A 21,538-nucleotide genomic window follows, 5' to 3' on the forward strand; every position below is an offset into this window, starting at 1 on the left:
TTGTTTACTGTGAATTGAATCCTGATTAAATTATGTTAATTATGAAAGATAGGAAGAAGAGGAATTTTGGAATGGAACCGTTTAATCTTATGGCATTTATTTCACAAACATGTACGATATCAGTTTCTTTTTGTCAAATAATCGAAATTAGAACGGAAATCTCCATCTAATCAACCGTTCTTCGGAAAAATTGCTGGAAATTTTTATTTCATGGGTGCAATAACATTACCAGCCTGTTTGAATCCGCCTAGCTGAAGCAATTCTGGTAGCGGAACGCTTTCAGAGTTAAAGGCATGTGCTTGTGGTTGGAGTCTTCAAATCAAATATTACATTTATACAAAAAAGTAATGATTTCGGAAAGGCCAAATTTCACCAAAGTATATTCAATTTACAGATATTACGTATAGAAATGATTATCTGCACAAAATTTAAACTGTGCTAATTACAATATATTCGTATAAGTTTGCACTCACGTTTTGAGTGTTATCAAAGTTCGCAAGCTTTCCTCACTGACCCGATCATCGGCGAGTTTCCTGCTATAACTTTACCCTGGCGGAAATTGCTGAAATAGTTAATTTTCCACAATATATATGCGTGTATTATTTTCCTTTTATCTTTATTTCAAACAAATGTTATGATCTTTATTCCACTTATTTAAAGGCTATCAAAGTCATTGTCATTCGTTTCTTCTTGGATTGCAATTTCTTATTTTGTGTTTGTGAATAACTATATAGCTTTGTCCTGATGGTCTATACTTAACAATTTATCACTATGCAGTGGCAAGGGATGTGAATTTGTGGAATGTATGCCTATCTCTAGGTCAAAAACAAAAGCTTACGCACGCCTATTTTTAATACGAAATAAACAATAAGAAACCGCTATTGTTTTCTTTGTTAAAAATTAAAAATATAAATAAATTAAAAAATATTTCTGAATTTTGAAGTACAAAATTATAATTCAGGCACTGCTAATTCGAAGGCATCGCGAGGAAATTGTTTCTATAATCGTCTTAAAACTTATATCTATTATTTAACTTTTGATAGATTTGCCATTTAAATGGGAAATCGTAGTATTTTTTAACATCCGAACTGTATTCAGTAAAGGAGGAGGGGGAGTAAGAAGTAGAACTAGTTTCGTTTTCCCTTATTACGAGCTCTAATGAACTCTACCTCAGACGCACAATATGGCATCACGGGAAAGCTTCATTCCGACACTAAGTCCAGCTTCTGACAATCAAAACCTATTAGGAAAGTCAGTAGTCTTGAAAACATTTTACCTTTATTAAACCTGACTAATGGGAAGGTTGATTAAAGGGGATGAATCAAGCATTACTGCACGTTAACCATAGCGTGCTATTGCGAAAACAATTCAAGAATTCTTAAGATATCTATGTTTGTGATGTCATTTAATAAACGGAATGCTTTAAGAGTGACAAACCTTATTTTTCTGAAAAGATTGGTCAGAATTTTTTGTTTTCCTTTACATGAGATGAAACTCCTTCTTTTCAGTGTTCATTATGCCTAACAAAATCTATGTATCTACCTATACCTGGCACCCACAATCCACCACTGGGGCGAGTGACCGGAGATGATTACACACTAAGCATTTAAATTTAAAAATTAAGTTTTTTTTTAGTTTGAGTTACAATATAGTTTCGTAAAATAATACAAAATATTTAGGCCAGGCCAACTGTACGCGATGTACACAAAGTTGAGATTAAATTTGATTTTTCATGAAAAAAAAGGATAACGTACTTTTCGAATCGCCCTCGTATTCAAATGCATATACATATCTACACAATTTTCAGATTTAGTCATAACTAGGATTGGAGAGAGCGGATTCGGAATTTGGATGCCCTAGGAATCTCTTTTGTGTTACCAAAGTAGTGTAAGTGGTAATGAGGGCAAAAAATAATCTCATTTTTACATTTATATCCCCTTAGTCGCTTTTTAAGCATATTCATTTTATATGAGTACGAACATGATTTTTATGCTGCATACCTCTTTGGGAAACTATGTTCGCAAAGTTATGAAAATGAAGAAAGGAGATTGGCCATCTTTATCGCAATGCCTTTCCGATAATCGTGAATGCCAACAAACATTTAATGTTACTGGCTAGTCCATAGTTTCAAGGTAGGTTTTGAAGTGACACAAACTTCACATCGCTGTATTGCTTGGCTTCGTTTACCAAGGCGCTTTATAAAACCCATAGTACAATAAGTTCTTTTTTAATATTCCTTATATCCACGTACATCCATTCATTTCGTCCAATATACCTATCATTATCCTCACTCCTCCCTTGACCATTGTTCACCCCTTTATTACAGTCTTCGACAGTCCGTTGCCAATTAAAATTGTCCCCTTTAACCTTTCCTGCCTCCGTCGTAATTCTCAGAACAATTATAACTCATTTTCCATCAGGAATGGGGTTTTGCGTTTGATTTCTTTTCCGCTCATATTCCCTTCTCCATCCATCTCATCACCCACATATCAAAAGTTTCGAATCTAAGAATATCATTTTGAATCAATTACCATGTTTCTGCGTCGTAAAAAACCACGCTCCATACCAAAGTTTGGATGAACCGCTTCTTAACCTCCTTGTTCAACATCACTGTAATCAATTCTCTCCTCTTTGAGAGCAAATCTTTGCCTGACGAATTCTTCTCACGTCCTTATTCATTAAACCATCGTGATTCAACGCATAGCTAAAATGGGTGAATTAATTCACTTGCTCCTTCATTTCCTCCAAGCATATGGTGTTAACTATGGGTGATTATGGAAACACTTGCCTCATCCTTCTTATTTTCAATACCCATTCAGGCTCTTTATCCGCCACTTCCACCTGAGCAGTCTGGGACATATAAGTCTTACAGAAAGTCGCCTGTTCGTCCAGTATACTTAGATTTTAAAGTCATGAATAAAATGAATTATGTACCGGTATCCTATACACATATACATATATATATATATATATATATATATATATATATATACTGTATTGTATTGTATATGTATTAGTATATAAACACTTTTTGAAAGTCTAACGGAAGTGAATAATAATGTATAAAATTTAGTACTAGTGGACACAGGCAAAAACACAGATACCCACAAAAAAGAGACTCACTAGACTTAGTGAGTCTCTTTTGTGTGTGTTTCCGTGTTTTTGTCTGGGTCCACTAGGGCTAAATTTTATATATATATATATGTATATATATATATATATATATATATATATATATATATATAGTGAATTGGTTTTTTGAATTGTGAATGAAAAGTCTAAGGTCCTTAAACATTTTCAAGAATCGTTTTAAATCGCTATTTAGTTATTATTATTGGTTATTAGCCAACATAAAGGGGTTATAACGCTGTTAGGTCACATAATCAATTATTTTAATCTGAAATATGTAGATTCTATAGCATTCCTCCTCCTAAGGGAGGCTTTGTCCTTGAACGTGCCTAGACGATTTTTTCGTATGATACTCAATTATTACCTCTCTAGCATTTTTAATGATTCAAGGGCCCTTCGTATTCCTTTAGACACAATCTCATTTTCTTGAAATGAAGAAAGAAAAACTTCTTTGTTTGTAACACGGGGACCATAGCTCCACATTATATCTTTCTAGGTCGCCCTCCTCCACAACACTCCCCAAGAGGTTTACGTAGAAATTACCATTCTGCAGTAATTTACCAAATATTCTTACCCATAATAAACGTTCACTGCAACATATTATTCAAGTTAGCGACTACAATTGCAATTTCAGCCTACCAGTTTCATTCCGAAAAGAAGTTATCATCGATTAGCCAGACGAAACTTTTTAGGAAACATTTCTCATGAAAAATCAATGCATGCCGGTCACTATTTTGTTTTGAAAAAATGTCTAGGTTCATCTGCATTTATATTTTGTGACGCACTCATCAGGAATCACCACAGCAGTTGAAGTTTTGATGCAATACGTGAAGAGAAGACCTTTAATTGGAAAAAATATCCTTAAATCTAATGTCAAAAATTATTGTGAGGTATACAGCTGTATGTTTTACTTCAATCATGATATGCTAGAAATTAAATAAAATTTACTATGAAATCAACGCTTATTACAGTCCCAATCATCATCACAAGCGATGTGTTATAATGTATTTAACGATAATATCCGCTTTGCAGCATAGATGAATTTATTGAGAGAATTGGAGGCGAATAACTGGCTATTTTGAAATCCGTTTCCACGTTTATGAACAACGAAATCGAACCGTTGAGGAGAGAGCTTAAAATTTCGTTTTGATGAAGCCATTTAATTGTTAACTCGCACACAGCACAATTGTGCGGGTGCCGATTGCGAAAAAAAATCCAAAGCTCTATTATTCCCAATGTCATCAAGCATTATACGTAAAGCAGAAAGGAAATCCATTCAATTCGCCGGAAAATACCGAAAAAAAGTAAAGCTCAGCGGGGTAAATGGAGAAAGGAGGGATTTTTGGGATCCCAGTCGCGCGGGTGTAGGCGAGAATATTAGATAATTTCAGAGCACCTGCATTTATTTGTGACCGAAGTAGCGATTTACTGGACTGAGCAATCATAAGTACTCTTGGTATGACCACGCATATCAGATAGGGCAAATGAATGGAGCCATACGAAAGGTGATCTATTAAAGTAATACACTTACCAAATATAAACTCGTTCTTAAATGTTATCTTTACATTGTGAAGGAATGAGAGTTACTCTTCCGAAGGATTCTCACTATAGAAAAGTAATAAATATAATCTTTTGAGTTCCATTACAAATTCATACAAAACTATATTTCCAATCCCTAAAAATACTTCCACTGCCTTGCTGGCATATGTTCCATTCTGTTGTTTTTGTAAGGAAATATCGTCACCTCTCCCCCACACATTCTATCACCAACATGACACCCGCCGGATATTCGTCATTACCAATTTCTATGGCAAATTTTCATAATACCATAAGGGCCCTCACAATGCAGCATCCATCATTAACAACACATTTTCTGTCAAAACGAAGGACGTTTATCTCTTACGACTTTTGAAATAGACCTCAAAATGTACTTGCTGAACAAAAAAACGTTTTCAATTGAAATGAATTATTTAGCGGAAGAACTGTTTTTGTTCAATTATGTGTATACTCATCCTTCTTGTATTGTGAATAAGATTGTTTTTTACAGTTTTTATGATAATGTACACTTTGGCATATCCTATACCTGCATTGACCTACGGAATGAAAATATATTATTATTTCGCGTAGCGTATGTGAGTTTCACTGTATTGCTGTAGAATAAGACATATGGTTTCAAGGAGGTGGGAATTGAAGATATGGTGTCAACTTAGAATAAAATATATTGTGCAGGTCGACGGGTAATAATCTCAGTTATTGTTTCACGATATTATTATGAGTCTCAAATAAACGCATTTCTCGCAATACGGCGTTGATAATACTTGCAGTTAAGAGGGGACTGCCCAAACCCTACATCAATCCACAGCTTATCCGGTAATTAAAAATAAATCATACAATTTCAACCATTATCATGAAACGAGGATAAATTACCACCGCAAATCACAGTTTTCAATTTTTCCCACAATTTCAAAAACATTAGATGCAATCTGCCATCAAAAGAAAACCAAGTTTTTTTAATTACTCCCACCCGCCCAACATTTGCGATCAACCACGTTTCCAGCTTTTTCCTTTTGCGTACGCTTCGACCATTCCGTTTAATCAAATTACCGAAGGCAAATGTCCTCAAAATCTCCTTCCACGTAGACCACGTGACGGATCGCTGGGCACGGCGTGGCTGAAAACATACCGCGGGGTGATTTTCCGTCAAATTTGGAAACGTTCCTCAAACCGCAAACCATGTTCCTGTTTCCTCCTCCCCCCCCCAGCGTTCTCTCATTTACCGCTTTCTCTCTTTCTCCCTCGGATACTTCTCTCCTTATTGCTCCGCGGCCTCCTCCCAACTCGTTTCGTTTCCGTTCCTCCCGCCTAAACCTCCCCATCTCCCGTCTCACCCCTTCCCTTCACACATCATTGCTCCAATCTCACTCACTCCGCCTTCCGTCTCTCCTCCAATTGTTTCTCTTGTACCTCCCGCGACTTCGTCACCACCGTCCTCCCACCCCTCTTTCCATTCCATTTCTCGCACACGGAACCCGCAACAACCCACTCATTTTCCCCTCCTCCTTATTACGCCAATCTTCTTCCTTTTATATCACCTCCCCCGCCCTCTCTCTCCCTCCCCTCCCATTCCCTCTCCCCATCAGAACCTCTCCGCATTCCTTCCTTGCCCCAATACCCACCTGAAAACCGTCGTGTCATTTGTTCCTCTGCTCCTTACCCGAGGGTCCCGAAGCCATCATTTCTCTTATCCCCGTCCCTCCAAACCCTAATTCCTCCCTCCCTTTAATATCGCCGCCATTCACGCTAGCGCGGAGCGAAACGTCCAATTTCGAACGCTTTATCGTCTCATTTTTGTTTCTCCGACCTACCTCCCCTCCCCACCCTTACGAGCGATTCTTTTTGACGCGATTAAATTTTATCCCCCATCTCTTCTTTCCGCAATACTTCGGCGTTTCCTTCATTACGCTTCCCGGGATTGTTATGATTATTATTTTTTGATTAGGGTGTGTCCTTCGGAAGGAATGTCGTCGAAATCATCGTGGAGTTCGGTGGGCCAGAGGGAACCCTTTTGTTTGCCATTGTCAGAGAGGGTTTTAACGGTTGTTAATATCGTCCAAGGGCGTTTCAAGGGATTGGTTTGGCGTGGTCGCTAGTGAACTTGATCATCAAACCGAGGGCCGGTGTGCGCCGGCCTAAGCGAACCAACGACGTTGCTTGTGTGTCCCATTTGCGATTAGGTAGACTTTCAGATGGTGAAATTTGACGCGTTAAGTGAGTTGTTCAGTAGGATTTTGAAGCTAGAATATTGTTCGGCTCTTAAACCAAGCGAAGGTTAAGTTATAAGGATGATGTGGAGGAAGTTTGCCAACGCTTTGGCATTAAAGGACGCGCCAGGAGATATGAAAAGTGGATTTAATATTGAGATTTTAATATGTATCCATTAGTAACGGGTCACTTCTTTGTTTGGACTATCCTCAAAAGTTTTTCACAAGCTAGTCCAGCTGTGCATTTTATCCTCTAATAAATTTATTTAATCCCGAATATTTCGTTGATCATTCTGCGAGCAAACAAGGCACCTCACGTAAGGAGATGCTAACAATTAGATTGATTTAATAAAATTTCGTTGAAGTAAAAATAAGTTTCGTTAGACCATGGCCGGAGATTCTGCTCTTAGCTAGGCGTCATTCTTACCGTAGCAAGAGGTATGTAATAAGTTTAAGAAAAATTGTGGTTATTCCGTATGCACACGTTCAATGCACATGCAAACCCTAGTAATTTTTTTGTTGTCTCCGGCGAAAATATATGGAATTTACATCACATATTGAAATACTCACCTCGTGTGGAATTACAGAGTTAATAATTTCATTTTATTTCAACTATAAATCATGTTTAAGAAGTTTGTGAGTTCTAATTTAAAAAATCATGGTCACAGGCACGGGATGAGGATAAGTGTGAGCAAAATGAAAAAAAAGTGTTATGAGGTTTTCGAGAGAAAGGAATTTCAAGTTGAACAAAATTTGAGGTCAAAACTAGAACAGGCAAAATTTCAGCTAAAAAAGAAGTGTTTTGGATTAATTTGGTAAAAGTTTTAGAGATATGAATATAAGACAAGAGCATGAGACGAAGATTGAATTAGGCCAAGAAGTTATTACAAAGAGGAGGGAGTTGGTGCTAAGAACCTGCGGGATGTGATGATAGGATTATTGAAAACTTTGATACGGAGCGTAGTTTAGTACGGTGTGGAAACCTGGTCGTCGGTGTAAGAGGATAAGCGTAGATTTCGAGGGCTTCTGAGAACTTAAGAGATGTGGTTGGGGAAAAGAATAGAAAAAGTGAATGGATGCCGGAAAAAACAAACGAAACGAGAGAAATTTGGCGGGAAAAGATCAAAGGAAGAAAAGTAAATATAGGGCATTTTGATGCGTGACGGAATGTTGAGGACTGTGATACAAGGAAGAACGCTAGGCAGGAGAGAGTTTTTGGGAGACAGAGAATGAGCATGTTGGATGGAATGAAGGGAAGCAAAAACTATGCGGAGTAGAAATGCAATATTTTACGTTTTGTCGTTTAGGTAAGGCTGAAAATATAGTTGTGATTAGTTAAGTGTGCTCATCGGAATCCTACCTGAATCGGTTGACCGCCATTCACAAAACATTCACCTGAAATCCCTTTGCTTCCATGTAAACACTTCCGCCAGCAATAAGGACAATTGAAATGTCAAAAATATATTCCTTTTGTAATTAACAATTTGTTTCTTTGATCTAAGAGCAATGATTAAACAGAAAGATATATCTTCACAGCTTGAAAAATTGTTTATACAAAAAATACGAACATTTCCCTTTCGCCTTTATGTTTATGTAATTAAATTTTTTCTAACTAATTTTAAAGATTGAAAATGGCAATATAAAGGGAGGATTCTGGATTGAGAAAATGGAAACTTTGAGTACGAATACCACCGTCATAACTGTCTGATTTTTAATTTCCTGGCTGTATAAGGTGATGAACAAAACGCTGGTGTGAGTAATAATTTGGGGAACGTTTTGTATAGAAGCCGATTCTGAGAATAAATTATTTGCTACATATTTTGTTGAAAATGTTAAATCCCGTTCAAAATTATCGAAAATATACCAGTCCGAGCTTCAAGTTACGGGTATTTCAACTGATAGTAATTGCACGTTGAGTGTAGCCTTTACTTATAATCGTGTTTAAATAAAATAAATTGGAGAAATATTTTTAGATTTTACATTTATTCTCAACCGATACCGAGAGTTGTCGCATGAAATAATTTTCAATTATGTAATTTAAAAAGTACTATTTTTCTAACACAATTTTAAGATGAGCAACGTGAGAAATTTGAAAATCTGGCTTTCCCTAATAAGTTTGCGGGGAATACATTCTAAGAAGAGAAAATGAGCAACATCTGTCCATGTTTACTTCTCGTCAATCGACAGCTTTTTTACTTGCATATCTGATATTTTTGCTAATTGTACTGCAGGTTTTTAAATAGCAAGTGTTGGGTTACCAGGATTTGAGTTAGTTGGGTATCCTTCTAATCTATCCTGATTTCATTTGAATCGTACTAAATAGAACAGCTTTCAGTTTTTCTCCATCATTGCTATTCCTAAATATATGAGTTTCTTCGCGTGAGACACCAGACCGATTTCAATCCATTCTTTGCGCGGTACGATTACGAACCCTAATCTCGATAGGTTGAATGAATAGGTTCCATGACGGACGGCATTAACTTTAAAAGTCTATCTCTTTAAAGCATTTTCCTTCCCTCCCTCTTCGAGAAGACTGAAAATATTCAATGAGCACCGCCCAAAGAACGCCCGCAAGAAGCGAGGGAAACGGCCTGGAAATTACCGGGGAATGAAATTTTCGTGCCCTTTCCACGATTGGCAATCGCATTAGCTCGCGATCTATTTCCTCTGTCGCTGCCAGGGATGATTCCTTGTCCGAATAAGCGGTCTGTTTTTTTATGCGTGTCGAAACGATATCCGGCGCTCAAAAATGCAGAGAAATTCTAAGGAGTATGACATGAACGACTGCGGGTGGAAAATTACATCTAGTTTGCTTCGTCTTCATCATGATGGGGCCACGAGAGCAAAACACCATCCTCATTACAGGTCAAGAATCGTATTCTATGCCTGAAATTCGATAAGATACTTACGAAGAAAGTAATATACTTTTTAAGTTCATCAATATATTGAAAACTATACTGTGAGTTTATGTACGCGTGCAAAAGAAGAAAAAAGATTATCATCGTTTACCATACATTATCTGAAAGGTTGTCGTCATCTTTATTCCTATACACATATGTAGGTAATGCGTCAATGTCACAATGTCAATTAAAGATTTACGATCCATTTTGAGAAAAAATGTTGTTTTCTATGCTTACGTTGAAACCTCGGTAATGTGCAAAAATAATGAATTTTCTCAAAAGAGCAAGACTTTTACGTAAGTACGCCAGTGCAAATTCGGTTGATTTACCAGGCGTAAGATAGGCAGTGCTCTTGTTGTTGTCGCTACGTGGGTTTTTTGAGCTGATGCAGATAAATCCTCTGTCGTTGGCAAGTAATTTCTAGTACTTACAGAAAATCGGAAATTGTGAAATAGGATTTAACTGTACGAAATAAGCGTAAACTTTTGTAAACATTTCCGTGTAGCTAAAACAGTGCACTATATACAATTACAATCAACATTCCTGATATATATATTTACTTAATTTCGTTCGTGGAATTTTTTTTTCGCTATATAGAAATGAAGTATATTCATCAGTGCTAAATCAATCACGTGACCAGATGTTGTAAAGTCTAGAAAAAAAACCTGATTTTGCCTGAGGTCTTGGCTCCAATATTTCATGGGTATTCTAGAGTAAATAATATATCCGTTTCAAGTATTGTAAAAAATAAAAAAGTAATACATATTATTGAAAAACAGTTCCGATACGGATTTAAGATTATTTTACAAATCTTCCTTTAGATGCCTTTTTAACGTATGTTGAAGTGGAGAGGTAATTCTATTTTTTTAATATACATTAAAATATTCAGTGAAAGTGACCAGATTTGAGATTTTATCTTGAAATTTACGGAAACATATAATCACGTTTTTACTAGAGTGATGCGTACCTATTTAAACATATTTGACCAGCCTACTCTTTTCTTGTTGTATTCTTGACAAATCTAACAGGTGTTCTCTGAAAATGATCTTTATGAGAAATATTCTCCCCCGGATCCCAATTACTTGCCGCGTATTTCAAATGTGGCCTCAATGAAGCTTAGTGATACCTCTCTTTTTACCATTCGTTACATATCCTTATAACTCACTAATTGTAACCTATTCACTCTACGCTAACCCTTATATTAGTCTGATTTGTATGCCCCATGAAGGGTTTGATTTAAGGGTAAAACCCATATATTTGGCCGACTCTGAGTTGCTTAATTCGAGCCCCGTTTCATGTGTATGTCTTTGTCCTCTGCTCTATAATTTCAAAACTTTCGTTAACGTCTGTGTTACCAGGACAGCTTGTTTTTCTTTGCCGAAATTGGTTGGGATCCAATTAGTTTCGTATAGTAATGGAAAGATTTCTAGATAACATTTCATTGTCTTGAATTAAATTATAGTTAATAAAGAGCTAAAATGTTGTGAGGATGGTATTGTAGTTTCGGAAATATTTCATTACTGGAATTATTAAGGCTGATTGTCGAATCATTTTCTTCATAGTAATTAGAGTTGGGCCGTTTCTAATTAAAAATAGTTTTGTTTGATAACATTCTTTTATGATTGTCTTTGTAATGGCTTATCTGAGAGAGATTAATTAATCTTGGCACGCGAATAAATGTTTTTCGTGTTTTACATTTTATTTTTTGAGTAAAGAATGCCTAAAATGGGAATATAAGTTTATCACATATACTGTTAGATGGCTATCATAATTATTATGTCCAGAGACTATTTTTAAAAGGTCACCCTTAAAAAAAGAATGGCGGAATACTTTTGCATAGCGTTTAAGGTGATTTAGCACAGTGCAAGTTAATGCGAGAGAAAAATTGTTTGCATTCATATGATCTCGTGGAAACTTTTATAACCTATGTTATTTACTCTGGTTTACCAAGATTAGTAAGAAAAGTAGACATGTTTGTCTTAGGAGGGAATTAATTTTATTTATGTTGTTATGCACATAGTCCTAAAATTAATCAGTATAAATAATATTTCATCATCATGCACACCGTTAAAATACAGTATTGTTCTAATGCAAAGCGGTTTTATAAACATTATACTTGGGCATGACAACTTTTCATCATTATATTCTTTATCTGAACGCGCTTATTGGATTATAAACGGTGTGTCATTTCAATGCAATCTAATATAGAAGAGGGCACATATATCAACGTATTCAGTTGACTTACGTTTTCCTAGTGTCATAAATTGTGGTGATTAAATACAAAATAATTATGGTTTTGATTTGCTATTTTTAAAGTAGGAGTTAAATACAATTTTGTTGGTAATGAAGCGTAACTCTTCGTCTGGGATTGATAACTCGTACTCCATCTTAGGACTGCACAGAACATTGGAAGAAGGAACTAAGGAACTTACATATTAGGAACATACATGTGTTTATACAAGGATATAAATAAATAAATAAATGTATATATATATATATTCATTCACATGGAAATAGATATAAGGAAAACGAAATAGATATAAGGAAAAGGGATAGGAACACATGCAAAGAGTGAACACAAGAGAGGTTGGGAAGGCGGAATCGAGCAGATCACAATCGAAAAAATGTTTCCTTGACCGGGACTTGAACACCAAATTTCAGTTTAAATTACGTTTCCTCGATAGCTGACGTGGTTAGAGCATCGGCTCAGTAAGTGGAAAGACCCGGTGTATGCACACACACACATATGCTAGTTATATTAATTATCTAGATCATTATAATGATTAAGAAAATTCTAAAAATTATTTGAAGGTAACCTCAAGAAGAAATTCTCTCGAACATTTTTATTATCCGTGAGAATTTGACATGGATTTTCAAAGTTAAACCACTTTGATTCTAGGGAGAAACTTCCAGCATCCGGAGTAGAAAGTAGGCAGTAGGCTAAGTGTTGGCAGGGGATCGCTCCTCATAGGTCCTACGATTTGGGGGGCGGTGGTTTGGAAACGAGAATGGAGTTATTAGGGGATTATTGGTCCTACAAACTGGTTGACACACGCAGGCCTAATTATTCAATCGACGTTCCGCTTAGTATCAACGCGTAAACCAAAACCAAGTTCGTTGAGACAATACGAATTACTTATCAGGGTGCCAAAGGTCTCTGCCCCTCCTCCCGCAACCCACTTCGAAAGACCCCTATTTCATCTCGTTTTCTCCCTCTTCTCCATCGTTCCTCTCACGGCTTCCAGTGGATCTTGGGCGTCACCGCAACATCCCGCGCCGAATAATCATCTTCCTTTCTTACCTCTCGCCCGGACCTCCTTCCTCACCTCCCATGGATTAGGTGGTTTCTCTATCCCCCCACTCGCAATTTCCCCCTATCGACAGAGTCTTCTATCCGCCCCCATTTCCATTCAATAAAGTCTTTCCCCTACCTAGCCCGTAGTTTTCTGCCAATTATGGTTTTGAGTATTTCCATGCGATGTAAATTCAGTGAATGGCGGAAAATCGTTGATAAATTAGCATCTTCGTAGTGCCTCCTCCACATCTGCTATGACTATTCGCCGCGGAAAATTTAACAGGCCGTCTTGGATGCATGCATGTGTGTGTGTGTGTGTATATATATATATATATATATATATATATATATATATATATATATATATATATATATATATTGTTACAGTTGCGCATAGCTTGGTGCTTTACGGACAGAAGTTCGGTTTGGTTAATTTAATACCGCAATACCATAGGCCAAAGAAATATTCTAGCAAGGGTCTCGACAAAGAGCTAGATTGAAGCTGAAATGCCCGAGTAGGCTCATTTAAAAAATCCTATCACCCTTATCTGTGCCATTTACACTCTAGCCTCCAGCACAATTTTTGTTCAGGATTTGTTTGAAGATTTCGGGAGGCAACACAACTGTATACAAGAGGAGAAAAGCTGGGAATAATAGGGGAAAAGCTGAGATTAATGTAAAAGGATGATGTAAATTAGAAGAAAATCGTAACCGAACAATTATTGAAAAACAATGTATTTTTCTCAAAGCTTTGGAATTGCTATAATATTTTGAATCCCACATAATACCTGTATAAGAATTGACATAGAGATATCTGAAGGTGAAACGCTGTAACGAAACCTAGGTCGTATTTAAAAAAAATTATATGTGGAAAACCTAAGTATCTTCTTTCATCTTTTCAACATGTAAGAATTTTCAGTAAATGATATGTTTTTCGACTCCCAATTGGTAGTCTGAGATTGCATGGAAATATGGTAGGGCGAAAACTTAAGTGCGTGGCCCAAAGTTTTTCGATTCCAATACTTAAACTTTAGGCCGAAGAAAATGAGCGTAGATTAGGATTTTTTATAGAATTTTGCATCACTATGGATGGAAGAAATGAGACGGACGGAATTATTGACAAACAAAGCATTAGTTTTGGAAGGTACTAGAGGAAGCTTTGGAGAAAATTATAAAAAAAGTTACGAAAAGTGAATGGAGAATATTTTGAATGGTAAGAGCTTTTTTTAGGTCGCGAGAAAGGAAAGCGACGCAGATGAAGTGAAAAACTGAGCATTTTAGATTGAATGAAGGGATGTAGAAAATATGAGCTGAAGAAAACTTTAGTGCATGCGGTAGGGATTTATTTTGTGCGGTATTTTACAAATACCGGGCTCCTTGGAAGGCCACCAAATCGTATAATGGCTGACGCACTTCTTCCAAAACCTTACCCGAACGGTACGAGACTAACCGTGAAAGAAGGCATAAAAATAACATGGCAATATCCCACCGCCCACAAACCCAGCCGCCCAACTTCTCCCTTCATTACCTTACGAAGTTGAACCTTCCCAATCCAGCACGCCTCCTTCCTCCATCTCCTTTCACTTCCTTCTCTCCTACCCGTCTCTCTCCCCTCCTACTTAAATTCCTCCCGGTTACCGCCTCCTTCGAGTCTCATTACCGTCCCTCGTTCCTCTTCCTCAAATCTCCCCCCTACTCCCCTATCCCTGCCGCCCCTGAGAACCCTAATAATCCGTCTACATCTCCCCGAACAGTGTTGCCAAATTGAATCGATGAAATGTCGCCACAGAGTCGGGATGGCGGTGACGAAATGAAGAAACAACGAGTGGAAACGAACGACTCATATAAATTCTTTTTCACCGAGGATTTGGCGCCACCGTGGTGTATTTCTACCTCATTGGTCATTGGTGACAATGATTTTGAACACCCATCAACTGGGAATGCGTTATGCATACAGTTGGGAACCCGGGATAAGGGTGGTACGTATCTTGGGGACTGAATATTTACATCAATGGATTGATTTTATCATATCAAAAACACCATTGAGGAAGTAAGCAGGAAAACGCCTCGTTTACCCGTCCCTCGAATTGAACGATGGTCACTATAAAGAAAATGAGTCCTGGCAACTACGGGTCTCGACTCAATCGGCCGTGTGTTGTGCCCGGCAGTGGGAGAGGCAAGACTTCCGCGGTCGTCATCTCACGAAATCCTCGCAAAGCGAAAGCGGAAGCGACAGTAGAGTGGCAGAAGATACAGATGAGGACCGATTTAGTTAGAATAAGAACTTGGTATGTTTGGACAATGTTGAGGAGCAGAAAATCAAACAATATAAAGCGAGAGATGGAAATAGTAGATGTAGGTTTGGTTAGAGCTGTGCGGGGAGAAATGGAAGGATAGCAGGGGTTACTGGAGTGACAGTTGGGATTGTATGGGAAGGCGATAATCGGCTCCAGAGGAGTCGAAGACAATTCATTCTACAGGTAAAGTCATGGGGTCAGATTTTTGGGATGCGCGTGGGGTAGTTTTCGTTGATTATCTTCAGAAAGGAAAAACAATCAACGGCGAGTGCCATGCGAACTTATTGCAGCGTTTTAGTGATGAAAACAAGAAAACCACGGCCGTATTGGCGAACAATAATGCTTTGTTTCGTCAACACAATGCACCAGGTTACCCATTCGTTATCGCGATGACCAAAATCAATGATTTTAAGTTCGAATTGCATCTTCACTCACCGTATTCGCCAAACCCGTCAGAGCCCCCTCGTTTTTTTCTATTTCCAAACATGGCTCGGTAGTGAAAGATTTCACAACAATGAAGAGGTGGAGCCTTCGGTTGATGGGTATTTTGAGGAACTTGACGATTCTCACTACATTTAGTATTGAGCATCACTGGGAAAAATATATCGACATAAAAGGAGACTATGTTGAGAAATGGAGGTATTTTTTCTCAAAATTTTAATATTTTCTTTGTCACGATGGAACCTTCTTGGACTACGCTCGTAGATCAGGGTTGAGGATAAATGTAAACAAAACGAAGGTTATATGGTTTCAGAGAAAGATAAAGTCTAAGTTAAACGTGAAAATAACAGGGCAAAAACGAGAGCAGGTGGTGCCGTTTAACTATGTTAAAAGCGCGCTGGACCCAAATGTTCCCGAGTAGTAGAGACATTAGGAGGAGATTTGCGTTAGGAGAAGAGGCTTTCGGAAGTAGGAGGAAATCGGTAACAGGGTTCCATATTGCGTAGAAATTCTCAATCTTCAATGTTTTCGACGTGTCAAAGAAATGAATTAAATACAGTATTCGTGGGAGGTAGAAATGTTTTTGTGGCAGCAAGAGCCGTGCGGGAGGAATGAGAAAGTGCGAGGAGGAGAGCAGGAATGCAGAGAATTTCGAAGTCGTTCTCGGTCTGATCAACGAAAGGTACCAAAGAGTATTTCGCCTTAAATCTTAAGTCACGACGCTGTCAAAATGTTTCGTTCCTCGACGACTTTATTTGACTCGGTGTTCTGCTTAGCCAGTTATGCCCTGCCTCGAAAATACTATATGCATACTTGTCTAAGGCAAATAAACCTGAATGAAATAATTCCAGAAAACGTATTCTTTTGCCAATTTTATTCATACTATTATGATTTTATAAACCGCTTTCTTCTATGTCAGATTCAGGCATTATTTCTTATATGCTATGCTATATGTACCTCGGACTTTTAATATTTCTTGTTTCGAGAAATACATTCATATTTCTTCCTCGACTAAATACACTCATGACTCCTCTTCTTCTGAAACCATTTTCTTTCATTTCACGTCCTCATATGTTCATCTCACATCCGTTCTTTCAACATTAACATACCAGCGTAACATATTTTTCCGCCTTTTCTATATTCATTGCGTCAAATTCACTCTTTCATGACCCCCTCTATCATCACCATAGCTCTCCTATTTTTATATAATATCAATAATTCTCATATTCACCACAACCATCGCATTCAGTAGCATTTATACTTAGTGTATTATTTAAACATTTAAAATTGGGATAGTCACCATATGCATATTTACTTATATTGCATGGTGGAATTCTTTAAATTACATTTTGTAATGAGTATTTAATGTTTTTGAACCTAATTGATATTATTAAATAATAAAAACTTTACAATTTTCCACAGTTACAATTTTCCACAGTTAAAACTTTATTTCCGACCATGGTTTCGATACACTGTATCATCATCAGGTGCTCACTTTTCGTGCTAATTGATGTTGTTGGAATGTCCCTAAAGGTATAATTTATTTTCAAGAATACGTCAAGGGAAGCATCTCAGGAGAGATATATGTCATGTATAATATGAAATTGATTATTCCAACCTCAATCTTCTATCTTTTTATGAAGGAAATCATAAAATTCGCGAAAGGGTGTAATGCAATAGGCATAGTATTTTTTATCTCATGCAAACAGTATGATTTACTTGTATTTACAATAAGTGATTTGTATATGAGTAAAGTATACACAAACTTTTCTTATCGCACTCCTGGCAGAGATTTCAGTACTGGCCAATCTCAGACTTCATATGAGTGATGTGAGTGTGAAAACATAAATAAAGATTACTTACAAGAATATTTAAAACTGCCCATTCACTTATGATGAACGAACAAGGTGTTATGTAAGATTTTTGATTCGCAACTCAGAAAATATGTTCCTAAATATGCAGCCAAAGTGAAATTCGTACAAAGTTGGTCATAATTCTTCATTGCGAATACCGTTTTCGCAAACGATATTCCCTAATCCTGTTTCTCCTAGTCACCGAGAAACTATAAAGCAGGAAATATATTGAGTCTATAAATAGTTAAAATGTCAACGCTTATTTACCTGTAATTTAAATAATAATCGTTTATATTTTAGTATCTACACACTATCATTATGAAGTGAATGCTATTCGTTACTATTTCCTTGTATTGAACGAATTAAGGTTTGTTTAAATGTCGATTTATTCTTGGTTGAATGGATGACAATTTTGATCCACGCTCCACCACTGGGCTACCGCGACCTGCCCTTATTAAATAACTTCCTTTCCTTCTATTGCATGGTGGTTATCGTTTGTTCCATTCTCATCTCACAACCTGTATCTTTTTCTGTAATTTTTCATGTTTAAGCTTTGCTTGATGACTCACCCCATCAGGAAATCGTGTCTTTATGTGTCCGAAATGATCATACTTCTTTCTCCGAGTTTTATTCAGATTTATTTCTCCTCTTAGTCTTCGTTAGATCCCATTTGTTAGTTATTTCATTCGACTACATGGCTTTCGTAATTCTCGTGTGGCAATACATTTCCAATGCATCCAGGGTTCTCTTTTCTGCTTCATTTATTACTTTCCGTCCTACTCTACCATTAATAGGACTGCCCTAGGAATGAATGAAAAAATGTTAATGGTTTCCGAACTTCCAAGCTTTTAACAGCGTCCTAATTTTCTTCTTTTCTATGGCTGCGCTGCCTGAAATATTCTACTAATATTTCAATACTTGCTTCCCCTATCGCTCTAATTTTGCTTCCCATGTAAATACCATATTTATTTACAAAAATTGTCGACATGCAGTAATATTACAAATTTATAATTGCAAATATAACAAAATATAGAGTCTATTAAAATATATCTCTCCTTAACTGTGTTTGGATTTCTCTTGTTTTACATTGAAGTCTTCATATAATATTTTGCTTGGTAAATACCGTAAAGGAAATGTCAATCCGGCATGATAAATTTTACCCCAATGGATAAACGCTTCTAAACTTTATACCATTGTGATTAACCTGATAAATTACTTCAAAGGATAAATGCCATCATTTGGTGCAATCTAGAGTTTTCATATACGTTTAGACTTTCTATTTATTTAGGGTAATTATCTGCTGGGATATAATTGCTGTGGGACAGGTGCCGATAGTAATTTCGAATTAGTGTAAGCTCTCGTTGTATTCGCACTTCTACAGAGTAGTACTACTGTTCATTGAAGTGTAAATTAGAGCGGCTGTTAGGGAGTGAAAGTATTTTCTTTGTGGCATAAGAATTTAAAAATATAAAACTGAGACTTTTATTATATAAAACGAAACTTTTTACAGCACTTATTTTTTCTTTATTGAAGATGTAGTTGCCTATGCAAATGAAGATGACACTAGAAGCGTCGAAGATTTTAGTTGCTACGGGTTTAAATGCGAATGAATTCGTTCTTAATTTCCAAACCTTTAATCAAAATGTTTTTTACTCATTTGCAAACCACAGAGGACTGTTCTGAAACGGATTAAATGCGACTAGGAAGCTATACTCTCCAAATTATTTTTCATGATTTTCTTTGTTAATATCCATGCCGGCGTTGAGAATTAAGTCACAGAGTTAACATTGGGTCGGAAAGATATTTACTACGGTTGTGAAAAAAAAACTCGCGGGAAACTATGAGTTTGACCTCATTAAAGTTGCTTGAGATCAAAATTATGGCGAAAAGTTGGCAGCGTGTTGCCCAGAGTGTGATTCAAAGTTTTTGCGAAAGTTCAAATAGTGGCGTACGAATTCATTATAACTTGAGATGACTTAAACTTGAAGAGATTCGAGAATATTTCTTTAAAGGACAAAACCAAAAACGATTTAAAAGGAGCCCGAGGTGAAGCTGGGGTGATTGCTTGGGTTAACAAAATTATCTCTGAAACTATTTCTATGAAACAATTTCTGTTGCACCAAAGGTATAGGAAACCGATTAGATTAAACTGGACTGCCTAGCATGAAATGAAATACCAAACATAACCCTCTTTCCGTGCATCGTAAAAAAAATACTTTTTGGATGTTCTTCGTTTAACGTGATATTCAGCTGTTCTTATTTGAATTAGATTATTCTTCGCATAAAAATAAAAACAATGATTTCATAGATAAAAATAAACTTAATAATCATGTGGGACGGAAATATCGTGAATTGAATTTTTTGTTCTTAAATAAGCACCAATTGACAAGGTACTTTTTAGGATTACAACACAAAAGACATGAAACTTTTAAATATTTTTACCTAAAATACGTGTGGCATAGTTTATTTCGCTTTAGGTGTATACGCTCTCAAGCAAAACAAAAGGTTTAAGAAATACACCAAGGGCAGGTATTAGCGCATTGGCGTATGTAAAATATGTTGTGAATTTTGATGAAGAGAATTCTTTACTTGCAAAAATTGAATTAAAATTTTAGGGACCAAAATTTAATGACTAAGGCCTCAGGCTGGCTGATTTATTCAATTATCGATTTAATTATAAATTATGGACAATTATCGTAAACTAATTTATTAATCAACTTCATCAGAATATCTGAATATACTACATTAATTTTTTTCAGGAAATAGTTTTTAATATCTGCTCCGTACGAGTATTGGAAATTGGCTCGGCTCTATTTATTTGACGAAGCACATGAGGATTTTTGGGTAAATATTGTCATTACTTTTTCTTTCCGAGTAAGTACAGACGTACAGACAGATAAAGCTCCTAGTTTTTATGAGAATATCTAAATTTCGGGACTCAAAAAATCCCGTGGATAGACTTGTCAGCTACTGATCGAGGGCCCTAGGCTCTGTTCCGGGTGACGCCGCTGGGCATCCTCACCTTCTATCGATCTACATATTAACTAACTGCCTACCACCTCTAGCGTGTGTAGTAGGGGTGATTTCGCACTAAGCAATTCGACATTAAAATGGGTCTTCCTGAAAATAAAATTACTATATATTCCTAAATTTCAGGTATTGTTCTTTTTAATGGTGCGGAAACACGGTTATTGAAGTAAAGGTAAGGTGCGCAGATTGGAGGCTTTTAATATATGGGTGCTTGAAATGGATAATGGTGGAATGTTGGTGATGGTGAAGTAAACAAAATGAAAACAAATGTAAACGTGATAAATATGGTGGGTAGGAGGGGGCTGCCGAGAGAAATCCTTAAGAGACAGTAAAGATATATTCAATCTCTCCCCAATTCAATCGCATTAGTCCAAAGCATCTGCAAAATCACGTGCTCATAGGCGACACTGTGACACAGAATTACTCAAATATAAGAAGTCCTATAATACGAATTAAATATCCAATGAGAGCTGTACGGATAAATTGGTCCAAAGTATAGCCAAACAGATACTTTTATGTAAAATGTATGTACTTGTATATATACAGGGCTCGTCCGGAAAATAAGTGTACTGAGCTCAGGAAAAAAAAATTATTGCACTTTTACATATCTTTAGCTAATATTCCTCAAAATAGGACCCCTGTGAGTCGATACACTTGTTCCAGCGGCGTTCCCATTCCTGGAACGCTCCCGCGAAGGCATCATCGGGAATCTCTCGAAGACTCGTCGTCGACCTCTTCTCTGCCCTCCACGAACATCTTGTGCCACCGAAAGATCATGTTTCTGGACATGGCTGACTCCCCGTAAGCCTGGTTAATCATACCGACAGTTTCG

This window comes from Hetaerina americana, unplaced genomic scaffold (assembly GCF_022747635.1).
Source record: "Hetaerina americana unplaced genomic scaffold, ioHetAmer1.1.p SCAF_7, whole genome shotgun sequence".
NCBI classification, from domain to species: domain Eukaryota; kingdom Metazoa; phylum Arthropoda; class Insecta; order Odonata; family Calopterygidae; genus Hetaerina; species Hetaerina americana.